Below are 12723 nucleotides of genomic sequence, written 5' to 3'. Positions count from 1 at the left end.
CTGGGGATGGTAGTTCTCCGGGTCGCGATGCCCCGGTCTCTGGCTGCAGCTTTCCAGTCGGACTACGAAGCCCAGGCTGCATCGCCGTCCCTCCTCTGAGGCCCCTCCGCTTCCGGAGGTCGCCTCAGCGTGGTCCCAGAGAGAAGGGGCGGGGCCTTAATCACGCCAGCGAGGAGGCGACCAATGGTGGCTGAGTTGGGCGGGCTGCGAAAGTCTGGGGCTCAGGCTTCACCCCGCGGCTGGAAAAGAAGGGGAAGGGTACTATGTCTGTGCAGGTACTGTCATGGCTGTCTGTAAGTCGCAGCCTTCCCCTGGAGGTAGAAAACCTGGTCATTGGGCGGTGGAAAGCACTAAACACAGGGCTGTAGAGCCGCTCTTTAGGCAGACCGTTGAATGCATTTGTAAATTAAAGTCATTCACAACGGGACCCTCTGGCTTAAGAGACACCTCAAATGTTATGGGGTTGGAATACTAATAATAGCAATAAAAATAATAATTAATATTTATGGAATGCGTACCATGTCCTAGGCACTCTGCTAAGCACTTTTTGTGGAATTATTTAGTTCGATTGAGCAACCTTGTAAACTGCCTACAATTATTTTATTATCTACCATTTTGAAGATGGGGTGGGACCTGAGGAGTTAAATAAATTGGGAAACACGTGCTCTTTGCCACAGTTCCGTGGTCCCTTCAGGGGCCCTGCAGTCCAGCTTCCTCTTTCCAAAGGGGGAAATTTCCAGAGAAGAAAATTAGATTTTCCAGTTCTCACAGCAAAGCCAGAGACCCCTTTCTCAATGCCCCCTATTTCCTGAGTCTTCTAGCTGGAACAGGAAGGGATGGCATTGAGCATCTTTTCCTGGCCTCCCCTCCACCTCTGTCCGCCAGTAAGCTGACCAGGAATTCAGTGACTTTGGCAACAGATGGTCTGAGAGTTGGCAATGGATGATTGAGCTTTATTGCCCCTCTCTTATGGAGGATGAGACAAGGATCGTAAATATGGACAGGAAGGGACACAAACTACCAGGGAGCAAGTACTGAGAGCTTACTTTTAAAATTTTAATTTAGGGGTGCCTGGGTGGCTCAGTTGGTTGAGCATCCCACTCTTGATTTCAGCTCAGGTCATGTTCCCTGGGTCCTGGAATCAGGCCCTCGTGTCGCTTTGCTATGGAGCCTGCTTATGATTCTCTCTCTCTCTCTGTCTCTCCCCGCCCCCCCCCCCCGTGCCTTTTCTCTCTCTCAAATAAGAATAAATACATTAATTAATTTAATTTAATTTAATTTAAATGTAATCCTCACAACCACCTTTTGAAATATAATGATTAAGAACTGCAGACTTGAATGTACATCTTGGTCCTATACCTTGGCAATAAATTTGGGCAAATTACTTCATCTGTCTGAGTCTCATTGGAAATAATGATGTCTATGTTCCTTGGGGTTGGATTAGATGAGGGTTAGATGAAAGAAGGGATATATAAAGTAGTTAACTCACTGCCTGTCATATGGGTAGTGATCTGTAAGCGATGACTACATCTATGATTGCTGTTGTTATCCTTATTGTAAAGATGAAGAAAGATTATCTACACTGTTTGCCTAAAGTAATTATTTGGGATTGGACCTCAAGTTTAATTGGTACTTTGTGGTTCCTTATTTTTTGTTTTTTTGACCCCAGTTTTCACATTTGTCGTTTAGAAATATAATTTTATTTATATTTTTTATAGAAACATTTTTCTGAGCTCCCGATATCTGACCTGATCTCTGAACCATGAGTGGTAGACTTAACCTTCTTTTCCTCTTTTTTTCCCTCTTGTCATTCCATCCCGTATGGAGCTGTAGATATTCTTAAATGGTCCTGTTTGCCCACAATTTTATTGGGTGAGAATCATGATTTCTGATCAGACATGGCTTCAAAGAGTGTTCAGTATCTAATATGATTCACCCGCTGGTTTTGTAAAAATGTACATACCCTGTTCTCTACCAGCATATATCTTTCAGTTATTTCCTGCTTTTTTTTGACAGCATCAGCTTGGGAGTCAGAAGGGAAGTGATATGTGTGTCTTGTGATAGGCTGGCCAAGGACCAAGAGGAAGGAGAGCTAAAATGAGAAGCCATAAGAATTTGGGTGAGTTTTGGACACAAGCTTTTGCTAGTTTCCGTGGCCACAGAGACGAGTGTACATGTGGATGACTTAGTTCAATTTAGCTAAGTTAGGCTTACACTGGTGATGCTGTGTCCCAGAAAACTACTGAACTTTGAACAGTGAGAATTCTAGTCTCAGCTCAGCCATGGAATTTCTTCTTCTTTTTAAAAAAAATTTTTTTTAACATTTATTTTTTGAGAGAGAAAGAGACACAGCATTAGTGGGGGAGGGGCAGAGAGAGAGGGAGACATAGAATCTGATGCAAGCTCCAGGCTCTGAACTAACAGCACAGAGCCCAACGTGTGGCTCGAACTCACGGACTGTGAGATCATGACCTGAGCTGAAGTCGGACGATCAACCAACTGAGCCACCCAAGCACCCCGATCAGCCACTGAATTTCAGTGTGGTCCTGGGAAAGTCCTGTTTCCTCTCTAGGTTTCAGATTACCCATCTTTAAAATGAAACAATTGAGGTTTCTTCTGTCTCTGATTTTTGAGGTTCACTAAAATATGTCTCTTTTTCAGGAACATTATGAGATGTGTTCAACTGCATTTTCCTTTAAGTTTTGTTCCAGTGGTATTGAAACTGACAGGTTATCCTGCTTCAGTTTTTGGCCAGAAACTTTCTTCTGCATCCCCTATTGACTATCAGCCCCATCCCTCCCTCCAGTACTGTTTGGTTAACTGCATTTTCTCTCTTCTCTATCATGTCGTAAAACCCCTCCCAGCAGGGTGAGTGTGAGAGTTGGGGAGAGTATCTAAGGGGCCAAGAGACTGTGTTCCTGTTTCAATATTTATAGCTTATCACACACAATAAATTCACCCTATCTTGCAGAGGAATAGAGGAGAATGGACACATCCTCATTTTGCTTTTGCTGAGTATGTGTCAATGGAGATAGGTGGTAGATCATACCTAATGATGCTGATGAGGTCTCCTGGCACAAAGTAAACACACACACATACACCTTGGCTTCAAAGCCCAGACCAAGCTTGTAACAGTGGATTCTATCTCTAATTAAATGGTCAAGAACATGCTCCAGTCAGACCTTGGCTCCACAAACTCAAACCAGCATCTCACTGTGGGAGGGCATCATTACTATAAGCATCACCATCATGACAATGGAAACACAATTTTATCCAGCAAATGTTAACTGAGATTTAACTATGTTCTAGGCACTGGAATACATGCTAGGAGAAGAGAGAAGTGAAAAAGAGAGAAATAATAATCAAGTTAACAAATCAGTGAACAAGAATAGGCTGTGGTGAGTGATGTGAAGGAAATCAGGTGGATGTGTGAGGGCAGAGAAGGAGGGCTCTATTTTAGTTTGGATGGTCAGGGAAGGCTTCTCCAAGGAGGTAGTGTATGAACTGGAATCCTTGCAGATTTCTGGGGAAGACAGAGGTGTGACTGGCACTGGAGGTAGGTTTGGCTTGAGGAACAGAGCAGAGTATGGGCAGTAAAGAGTAAAGTGGAGTAAAGTGATTGGAGGTACAGTTGGAGAGGTGAGCATGCTGGACCTTGAGGACCCCTGGAAATTTTCAAGTGGGAGATTGACATGATCTGTGATTTTAGAAAGCCACTCTGGCTACAATGTGGAGAATGGATAGATTGGAGAGGTTCCATGACTTGGAAATGGAAAGGCTCCTCCCTCGCCCTCCTGGCCCACATGCAAGCAGTCAACATGTCTAAGGGGCTCCAGGAACACTCTGGGAAGTGTGTGAGAACTTGAATCAGTGTGGTGGCAGCAGAGAGGGAGAGAAGTTCTGGGATGAGAACTTCATTTAACAACTGCTTACTGAGCTCCTATAGTGTGCCAGTTAACATTCTAGGTTTTGGGGGTATGGTTAAGAACAGGACAAAGTCCTGCCCTCCTGGAGTCTACATTTCAAAGGGGACCTAGATAGTAAACAAGTAGACTCTTGTCTCATTGGTTAACCATAATATTTTAGAAAGTATAAATGCTATGAAGATAAAGTGGGACAGAGATCAGGAGTGATAGGGCTGTTTGAGATACAGAGCTAGCGAAGTGGATTAGGGGAAGGAAAGGGAGGTAAGAGGACAGGTTTTAGGGTGTGGTAGTGTCACTTGCCAAGGAGCATGGGGAATAAGTAAATGGGAAGTCAAGGGTTCTGCCTTGGCCTTGTTGGTCCTCCAGGACCTTCCTCTCCTGAAATTGGGGATGCAGTCCATGTTTTGTCATAGTGGTCAGCATGTTTGAACACTTGGTGGTTTGTATCATAGAGGCTCCCAACTGGGGTGTCACATACCTCTGCCCTGCCCGGGGATGAGTTCCCTTGGACATTCCTTGTGGGGACAGGGAAGATCCTCTGGAGCTCCACTCGGACCACTGAGCCCTGCTTTCTGGCACTTTAACCTAACAAGTCCAGATATGATCTCATCATCCTCCTCCCCCTCTTCTCCTGCCTTCTCACTTTCCTAAAGGCCCTGTCTCAGCTGGTGGTGCCAGCATCCACCCACTTGCCAACACAGAAATCTGGGAGTCATCCTGGACTCTTCTCGCCCCTTCCCAGCCCACATCTGACCAGTCACTAAGTCCTCTCGCTGCTGTCTTCATGTCTGTTACTTCTATCCAACCTCACCACTCTCATCTGAGCACCAGCGTCCACATCTCCCATGTCTACTCTTAAAGGCTCTTTCTGCCTCTTGACTGGCTTTTTTCCATCTACCTTCCTTACTGATGCCAGAGTGAGTTTTCTCAAAAGCGAACTGGACCGTACCATTTCCAGGGCTTAGAACCATGGCTCTCCCCCAGTGTTGTCTTCAGGATGAAATCCAGCCCCTTAGCCTGAGATATAAGACACATTATGATTGGCTGGTGTAAACTTCTTTAGCTGCTTCCCTTGTATTTGTGCACCCTCATTATATATGCTTTGATAAGATAAAAGCTGCTTCTAGCAAATGGAGTACATTGTACTGCCTGATGCTGTCACCCCTTTTGCATGTGGAAGACTCTCTTCTTGAGTTCCCATTGAGCACCTATTCATACTTTAAAACCCAGCCCAGAAATCCCCACCTCCTCTGGAAAGACTTCTTTTCCTTCATGCTACTTCTGGTCCCAGCACAAGCTGCTCCTTGCCATTCTTTGCATAGTAATATAATGATGCCTTTACTTACCAAATGAACTCTTTCAAGTCTAGGACCGTGACTTATTCTTTTTGGTATCCCCAAGCTTAGCATGGGGGCTAACCCAGAATAGTGGCTCACAAATAAATAAATTGGATGAGTTTGGGTCCAAGACCTTCAAATGCAACCTGGAAACTCTCAGCCTTCTAGAAACTTCTAAGAACCAGTAAGTATTGGCAATGAAGGCAGTTTAGCAGGAGTGAATCATTGTCCTTTATGGGGTTAATACTGAAGAGAGTATGACCTGGGAGCCATCCTGTACTTCCTAACATTGTGTTTAATCAGGGGCACCTCTAATTACAGCTGGGCCTCTTCCTGGGCCTAGGACACCTGTAAGACTGTATTTATCAAGGCTTTGACCAGGTTAGAGTAGAGTTTAATGGTAAAAGCTAGGCATCACAATTAGGCAGAATTAGGTTTTGATCTTTGGTTGGTTGTGCAACTTTGGAGTGGTAATTTTACCTCTTTATGTCTTGGTCTCCTCATCTATAAAATGAGGATAAAAAAGGCTCCCGTGCCTTTGTAAAGATGAAATGACTTCCTGCATCTGAAGTGCTTAACATAGTACCTATCATATGGGAGCAAAAGTGTGGCCTTACTGGGAACTATTAGAGAAACAAAGCATTCATGCTTATATTTGAGCCTCAGTGTAAATGTCCCTTCTTCTCTTACTAGCGCACTCAAGCTGACTGCATTAGGGTGTCTGTTGACCTTGTAAAACGTGAGTACTTTGTTCATAGCATTCATCATGAGACTATTTATGTCACATTTAGTCTGATGTCCTCATTCAGCTTAGAAAGCTCCTAGAAGGCAAGGACTCTGGTCTTTAATCCTCAACTCTTAACACAGTTACTGGCCCATAGAAAGCTCTCACTGACTATTTGAATGAATGTAAAAGCCTTCCCTACTGGCATGCTGTGTTGGCATGGGGCATTTGTGTGTGTGTGTGTGTGTGTGTGTGTGTGTGTGTGTGTGTGTGTGTAGGGGGTGTTATTTGGTGAGATTAGCATGGTAGAAAGCCCATACTGATGGAGAATGGGGGCAGACTCTGGTTAGCAAGCTCTGTACCAATGAAACAAGACACTAAGAGCACATAAGGACAGGCCCTTCATCATAGGATTTTTAAGGCTGTCACTGCCTTAGGCTATGAGGCCAGTGTGTATGATAAGAATAGTTTGCATAGTTGTACTTTGGAAATCAGGGCTCTGACAGAGTTTAACCAACTACCCGTTAAGAATAGCTAGCTTGTAGGAACTTAGAACCTTAAGAACATTCCAAAACTGGGAATAATCCACAAAAAATTATTTTTTTACTTACTTTGAAAAGCAGGATTAAGAAAACCCCACCCACCTTTTCACTATTCTCTGTATCTACAAGACAAATTATCAGACCCTTCCTGTGCACAAGCCCACAGATGGGAGGATAAAGGAGTCAGGAACAAACCGTGTGCTTCACACAAAGTCACTGCATGAGGGATAAGGAAGAGTGAAGAGTATAATGTGGTGGCCAGGCTAGATGCCATTCAAACTGTGGCCCACGGGGCAGTGCTGACCCCTGCCTGGGATTAGCTCCCAGTGGGGTAGGGAGCTTGCAGCAAAATGTACATCAATTGCCTCACTGACTGACACACTGTTTTTAGTTCAGTTGGTACTCTTTTCCTAGCAAGATATACTCCATGAAGGTGGCATTTCACTGTTTTACATGTTGGCCCAGTTTGTCACTATCTTAGGCTTGGACCAGTAACAAGTAGTTCACAGGCCTAGAGCATGGACTTTGAAGTTGGTCAGACTTGGCTGTACTACTTAAGCAAGTCCTCTAAGTTGTCTGAGCTTTAGATTCCAAATCTGGAAAATGGAGATTTATTCTTGACCAACAACATTTTGAGCACATACTAGATTCTAGGAACTATTCTGCAAGCTGAGGCTATTGCAGTGACCTTGGCTGATAGGATTCCTGCTTTCAAGGGGCCTGCAGATAAAGAAGTGAGATAATTCCAGTTTACAATACATGCTATGAGAAAGTCAACTAACTCTTTAATGTGTAAAAGATTGGTTGATTAGGGAATGGTTGACTTCCATTTAAGTGTGAGAAGGAGCCAGTCAAGCAAAGAACTTAAGGATGAGTGTTCCAGGCAGAGAGAAGAGTATGTGCAAAGGCTCTGAGGCACATTGGTGAAACAAGATGACTAGTGTCTGGAGTGGAGTAAAGGAGGTGAGGTGAGAGAGAATCCAGTTCATGCAGGTCTAGTAGAACACAGAGAAGGGTTTGGATTCCAGTCTTAAAGCAATGCAAAACCATTGGAGGGTTTTAAACCGGATTATAAAGTTTCTTGGAAACCATGTTAAAGAGTTTGGACTTAATCCAAAGCACAACAGAGACCCATCAAAGATTTAAAAGCAGGGGAGTGTCAGGATTAGAACTAGGTTTTAGAAAGTTTACTCAGGCCTGGTAAAGGTAAGGTGGTGGCTTAGGTGGGGCTCAGGCGAAGATTCCAGCAGTGGGAATGAATAAATAAGTGTTAAGATTGATTGAATTAACATCATTAATTAGACCACAAGTTTCCTTATGTCATGAGCCTTACCAACTCTTGCTTTGGATGTTTTATAGCATAAACAGATTTTTGTCAAAGTCAATTTTTAATTAATATCCAATTAGTTGAATTGACTAGCTAACAGAAAAGCAGCTTAACTTCTCCATTTACTCTACAGAAGCTGAGTCCTTAAGCACAAGGCTGATCTTGTCCATGCTGTGGATGTCTGTCCTTTTATCTTGTTCATTTCTCATTTGTTTACATTGATGCTTAAGGCTAGAAGGTGAGTTGGTTTTCAGTAGCAACTGAACTGGAGCCATTTTCATCTGGAACCACATAAATGCTTAAGCCCTGTTTGGAATGTCTGCTTCCACAGTCATCCAGCCACAGAGCCCATGGCACAAGGCAAGCTGGTAGGTACTTGGCCAGCCTGCTTAATAGAATTGTCAATGCTCCCACGTGAGAAAAGACCTATTCATTACCAGAGGCTTTGCTAGCCAACACTGGCTCAACCAATATCAAGTAACAATGATGAGAAATGTTTATGGAATAGCTACTATGTACCAGGTACTGGGCTAAGGATTTACATTTATCCTCTGATTTTAAACCTCACAACAATCTTAAACAATAGATGTTCTCAATTAACTCCATTTGATTAATTAGTTAATTAATTTTTAAATGTGTGGGGTTTTTATTATTTATTTATTTATTTATTTTTACTTTCATTTTTTAAAATTTACATCCAAGTTAGTTAGCATATAGTGCAATAATGATTTCAGGAGTAGAATCCAGTGATTCTTCCCATACATATAACATCCAGTGCTCATCCCAACAAGTGTCCCCCTAATGCCCTTGCCAATTTAGCTCATCCCTCCACCCACACCTCCTCCAGTAACCCTCAGTTCTCTATATTTAAGATTCTTTTATGGTTTGTCCCCCTCCCTGTTTTTTATATTATTTTTGCTCCTCTTCCCATCTGTTCATCTGTTTTGTATCTTATATTCCACATGTGAGTGAAGTCATATGGTATTTGTCTTTCTCTGACTAATTTTGCTTAACATAATACACTCTGGTTCCATCCACGTTGTTACAAATGGCAAGATTTCATTCTTTTTCATCACCAAGTAGTATTCCGTTGTGTGTGTGTGTGTGTGTGTGTGTGTGTGTGTGTGTGTATACACCACATCTTCTTTATCCATTCATCCATCAATGGACATTTGGGCTCTTTCCATACTTTGGCTATTGTTGATAGCACTGCTTTAGCATTGGGGTGCATGTGTCCCTTTAAAATAGCACACCTGTATCTTTTGGATAAATACGTAGTAGTGCAATTGCTGGGTCATATGGAAGTTCTATTTTTAATTTTTTGAGGAACCTCCATACTGTTTTCCAGAGTGGTTGCACTGGTTTGCATGCCACCAACAATGCAAAAGAGATCCTCTTTCTGCGCATCCTCGCCAGCATCTGTCATTGTCTGAGCTGTTAATTTGAGCCATTCTGACAGGTGTGAGGTGGTATCTTATTGTGGCTTTGATTTGTATGTACCTGATGATGGGTCATGTTGAGCATTTTTTCATGTGTCTGTTAGCCATCTGGATGTGTTCTTTGGAAAAGTGTCTTTTCATGTCTTTTGCCCATTTCTTCACTGGATTGTTTTTTGGGGTGTTAAGTTTGATAAGTTCTTTGTAGATTTTGGATACCAGCCCTTTATTTGATATGTCATTTGCAAATATTTTCTCCCATTCTATTGGTTGCCTTTTAGTTTTGCTGATTGTTTCCTTCACCATGCAGAAGATTTTTATCTTGATGAGGTCTCAGTAGTTCATTTTTGCTTTTGTTTCCCTTGCCTCTGGAGACGTGTTGAGTAAGAAGTTTCTGCCTGAGTAAGAGGTTTTTGCCTGCTTACTCCTCTAGGGTTTTGATGGTTTCCTGTCTTATGTTTAGGTCTTTCATCCATTTTGAGTTTATTTTTGTGTATGGTGTAAGAAAGTGGTCCAGGTTCATTCTTCTGCATGTTGCTGTCCAGGTTTTCCAACACCATTCACTGAAGAGATTGTCTTTATTCCATTGGATATTCTTTCCTTCTTTGTCAAAGATTAGTAGGCCATACGTTTGTGAGTCCATTTCTGGGTTCTCTATTCTGCTCCATTGATCTAAGTGTCTGTTTTTATGCCAGTACCATACTGTCTTGATGATTATAGCTTTGTGATACAGCTTGAAGTCCAGGATTGTGATGCCTCCTGCTTTGGTTTTCTTTTTCTGGATTGCTTTGGCTATTCAGGGTCTTTACTGGTTCCATACAAATTTTAAGATTGTTTGTTCTAGCTCTGTGAAGAATGCTGGTGTAATTTTGATAGGGATTGCATTGAATATGTAGATTGCTTTGGGTAGTATTGACACTTTAACAGTATTTATTCTTCCAATCCATGAGCATGGAATATTTTTCCGTTTTTTTGTGTGTCTTCTTCAGTTTCTTTCATAAGCGCTCTATAGTTTTTAGTGTATAGGTTTTTCACCTCTTTGATTAGGTTTATTCCGAGGTATTTTATGGGTTTTGGTGCAATTATAAATGGGATCGATTCCTTGATTTCCCTTTCTGCTGCTTCATTTTTGGTGTATAGAGATGCAACCAATATCTGTGAATTGATTTTGTATTCTGTGACTTTGCTGAATTCATGAATAAGTTCTAAGAGGTTTTTTGGTGGAATCTTTTGGGTTTTCCATATACAGTATCATGTCATCTGTGACGAGTGAAAGTTTGACCTCCTCCTTGCCAATTTGGATGACTTTTATCCCTTTGTGTTGTCTGATTGCTGAGGCCAGGACTACCAATCCGCTGTTGAATAACAGTGGCGAGAGTGGACATCCCTGTCGTGTTCCTGACATATGTTCCTGAAACTGAGAGCTTTCCCCATTGAGTATGATATTAGTGGTGGGTCTTTCATATATGGCTTTTATGATCTTGAGGTATGATCCTTCTATCCCTACTTTCTTGAGGATTTTTATCAAGAAAGGATGCTTTATTTTGTCAAGTGCTTTCTCTGCATCTATTGAGAAGATCATGTGGTTCTTGTCCTTTCTTTTATTAATGTAATATATTGCATTGATTGATTTGTGGATATTGAACCAGCCTTGCATCCCAGGTATAAATCCCACTTGATCATGGTGAATAATTCTTTTCAATTTTTTTTCATGTTTATTTATTTTTGAGAGACAGAGAAAATGAGTGAGTGGGGGAGAGACAGAAGAGAAGGAGACACAGAATCTGAAGCAGGCTCCAGGCTCTGGGCTTTCAGCACAGAGCCCAGTGCAGGGCTCAAACTCACAAACTGCAAGATCGTGACGTAAGCCAAAGTCAAACACTTAACCGACTGAGCTACCCCAGTGCCCCTGTTATTTCTTTTAATGCATTGTTGGATCCCGTTGGCTAGTATCTTGTTGACAATTCTTGTATCCATCTTCATGAGGGAAATTGGTCTATAGTTCTATTTTTTTTGGTGGAGTCTTTGTGTGGTTTTGGGATCAAGGTAATTCTCATAGAATGGGTTTGGAAATTTTCTTCTATTTCTATTTTTTGGAACAGCTTTAAAAGAATTGGAGTTAACTCTTCTTTGAATGTTTGGTAGAATTCCCCTGGAAAGTCATCTGACCCTGAACTCTTGTTTTTTGGGAGGTTTTTGATTACTAATTCAATTTCTTTACTGGTTATGGGTCTGTTCAAATTTTCTATATCTTCCTGTTTCAGTTTTGGTAGTTTATATGTTTCTATGAATTTGTCCATTTTTTACAAATTGCCCAATTTATTAGCATATAATTGCTCATAATATTCTCTTAGTGTTTTTATTTCTGCAGTGTTGTTTGTGACCTCTCCTCGTTCATTTATTATTTTATTTATGTGGGTCTTTTCCTTTTTCTTTTTGATCAAACCAGCCAGGGGCTTATCAATTTTGTTAATTCTTTCAAAGAACCAGCTCCTAGTTTCATTGATTTGTTTTTTTGGTTTTTTTTTTACTTTGATAGCATTGATTTCCACTCCAATCTTTATTATTTCCTGTCTTCTGCTGGTTTGGGGTTTTATTTGCTGTTCTTTTGCCAGCTGTTTAAGGTGTAAGGTAAGGTTGTGTATCTGAGGCCTTTCTTCCTTTTTAAAGAAGGCTGTATTGACACATTAAATGTGTGGGTTTTTTTAAAAAAGATTTTATGTTTTTTCATTTGAGAGAAAAAGAGTGTGAGTAGGGGAGGGGCAGAGAGAGAGAAAGTGAGAGAAAGAATCCCAATCAGGCTCCTTACTGTCAACCCAGAGTGTGACATGGGGCTTTAACTCACAAACCATGAGATCATGACCCGAGCCAAAACCAAGAGTTAGATGCTTAACTAATTGAGCCACCCAGGTGTCCCTAAAAGATTTTATTTTTAAATAATCTCTATACCTAACATGAGGCTCGAACTTAAACCTCGACATCAAGAGTTGCATGTTCCATCAACTAAGCCAGCCAGGTGTCCCTTAACTCCATTAAAAACATTTTTTTTTAAATGTTTATTTATATATTTTGAGAGAAAGAGCACACCCACATAAAGTGGGGGAGGGGCAGAGATAAGGGGAGAGAGAGAGAATCCCAAGCAGGCTCCTTCTGTCAGCACAGAGCCTGACCTGGGGCTCAGTCTCATAGTGCATGAGCCTGTGGCACAGTTCATCATGACCTGATCCAAAATCAAGAGTTGGATGCTTAACCGACTGAGCCATCCAGGTACCCTCCACTTTACTCCATTTTAAAGAGAAAGAAACTGGCAATCAGAGAGGCTAAGTAACTTATCAAATGTCATACAACTAATAGGATGCTGACCAGGATTTGTACCTAGTTTTCTTTGATCCCAAAGCCTTGTGTCATTTTAATAGTAATATTTTAATAGT

General features: G+C 41.6%; 1 long non-coding RNA gene across 2 annotated transcripts in view; it reads left to right on the top strand.

Moving 5' to 3' along the window:
• Window positions 1-102: 102 nt before the first annotated feature.
• The window catches only part of LOC125934441 (uncharacterized), a 39205-nt gene continuing 26584 nt past the window's right edge, over window positions 103-12723 (top strand). For both annotated transcript variants that reach the window (XR_007461395.1, XR_007461396.1), the window contains exons 1-2: window positions 103-275; window positions 2017-2119. This is a non-coding gene — a long non-coding RNA (uncharacterized LOC125934441). The remainder of the gene's footprint in view (window positions 276-2016; window positions 2120-12723) is intronic.

Source organism: Panthera uncia (genome assembly GCF_023721935.1).
Source record: "Panthera uncia isolate 11264 chromosome A1 unlocalized genomic scaffold, Puncia_PCG_1.0 HiC_scaffold_17, whole genome shotgun sequence".
Taxonomy (NCBI): domain Eukaryota; kingdom Metazoa; phylum Chordata; class Mammalia; order Carnivora; family Felidae; genus Panthera; species Panthera uncia.
The sequence above is the reverse complement of the archived record's forward strand: the minus strand, read 5'-3'. Positions and strand labels throughout refer to the sequence as shown.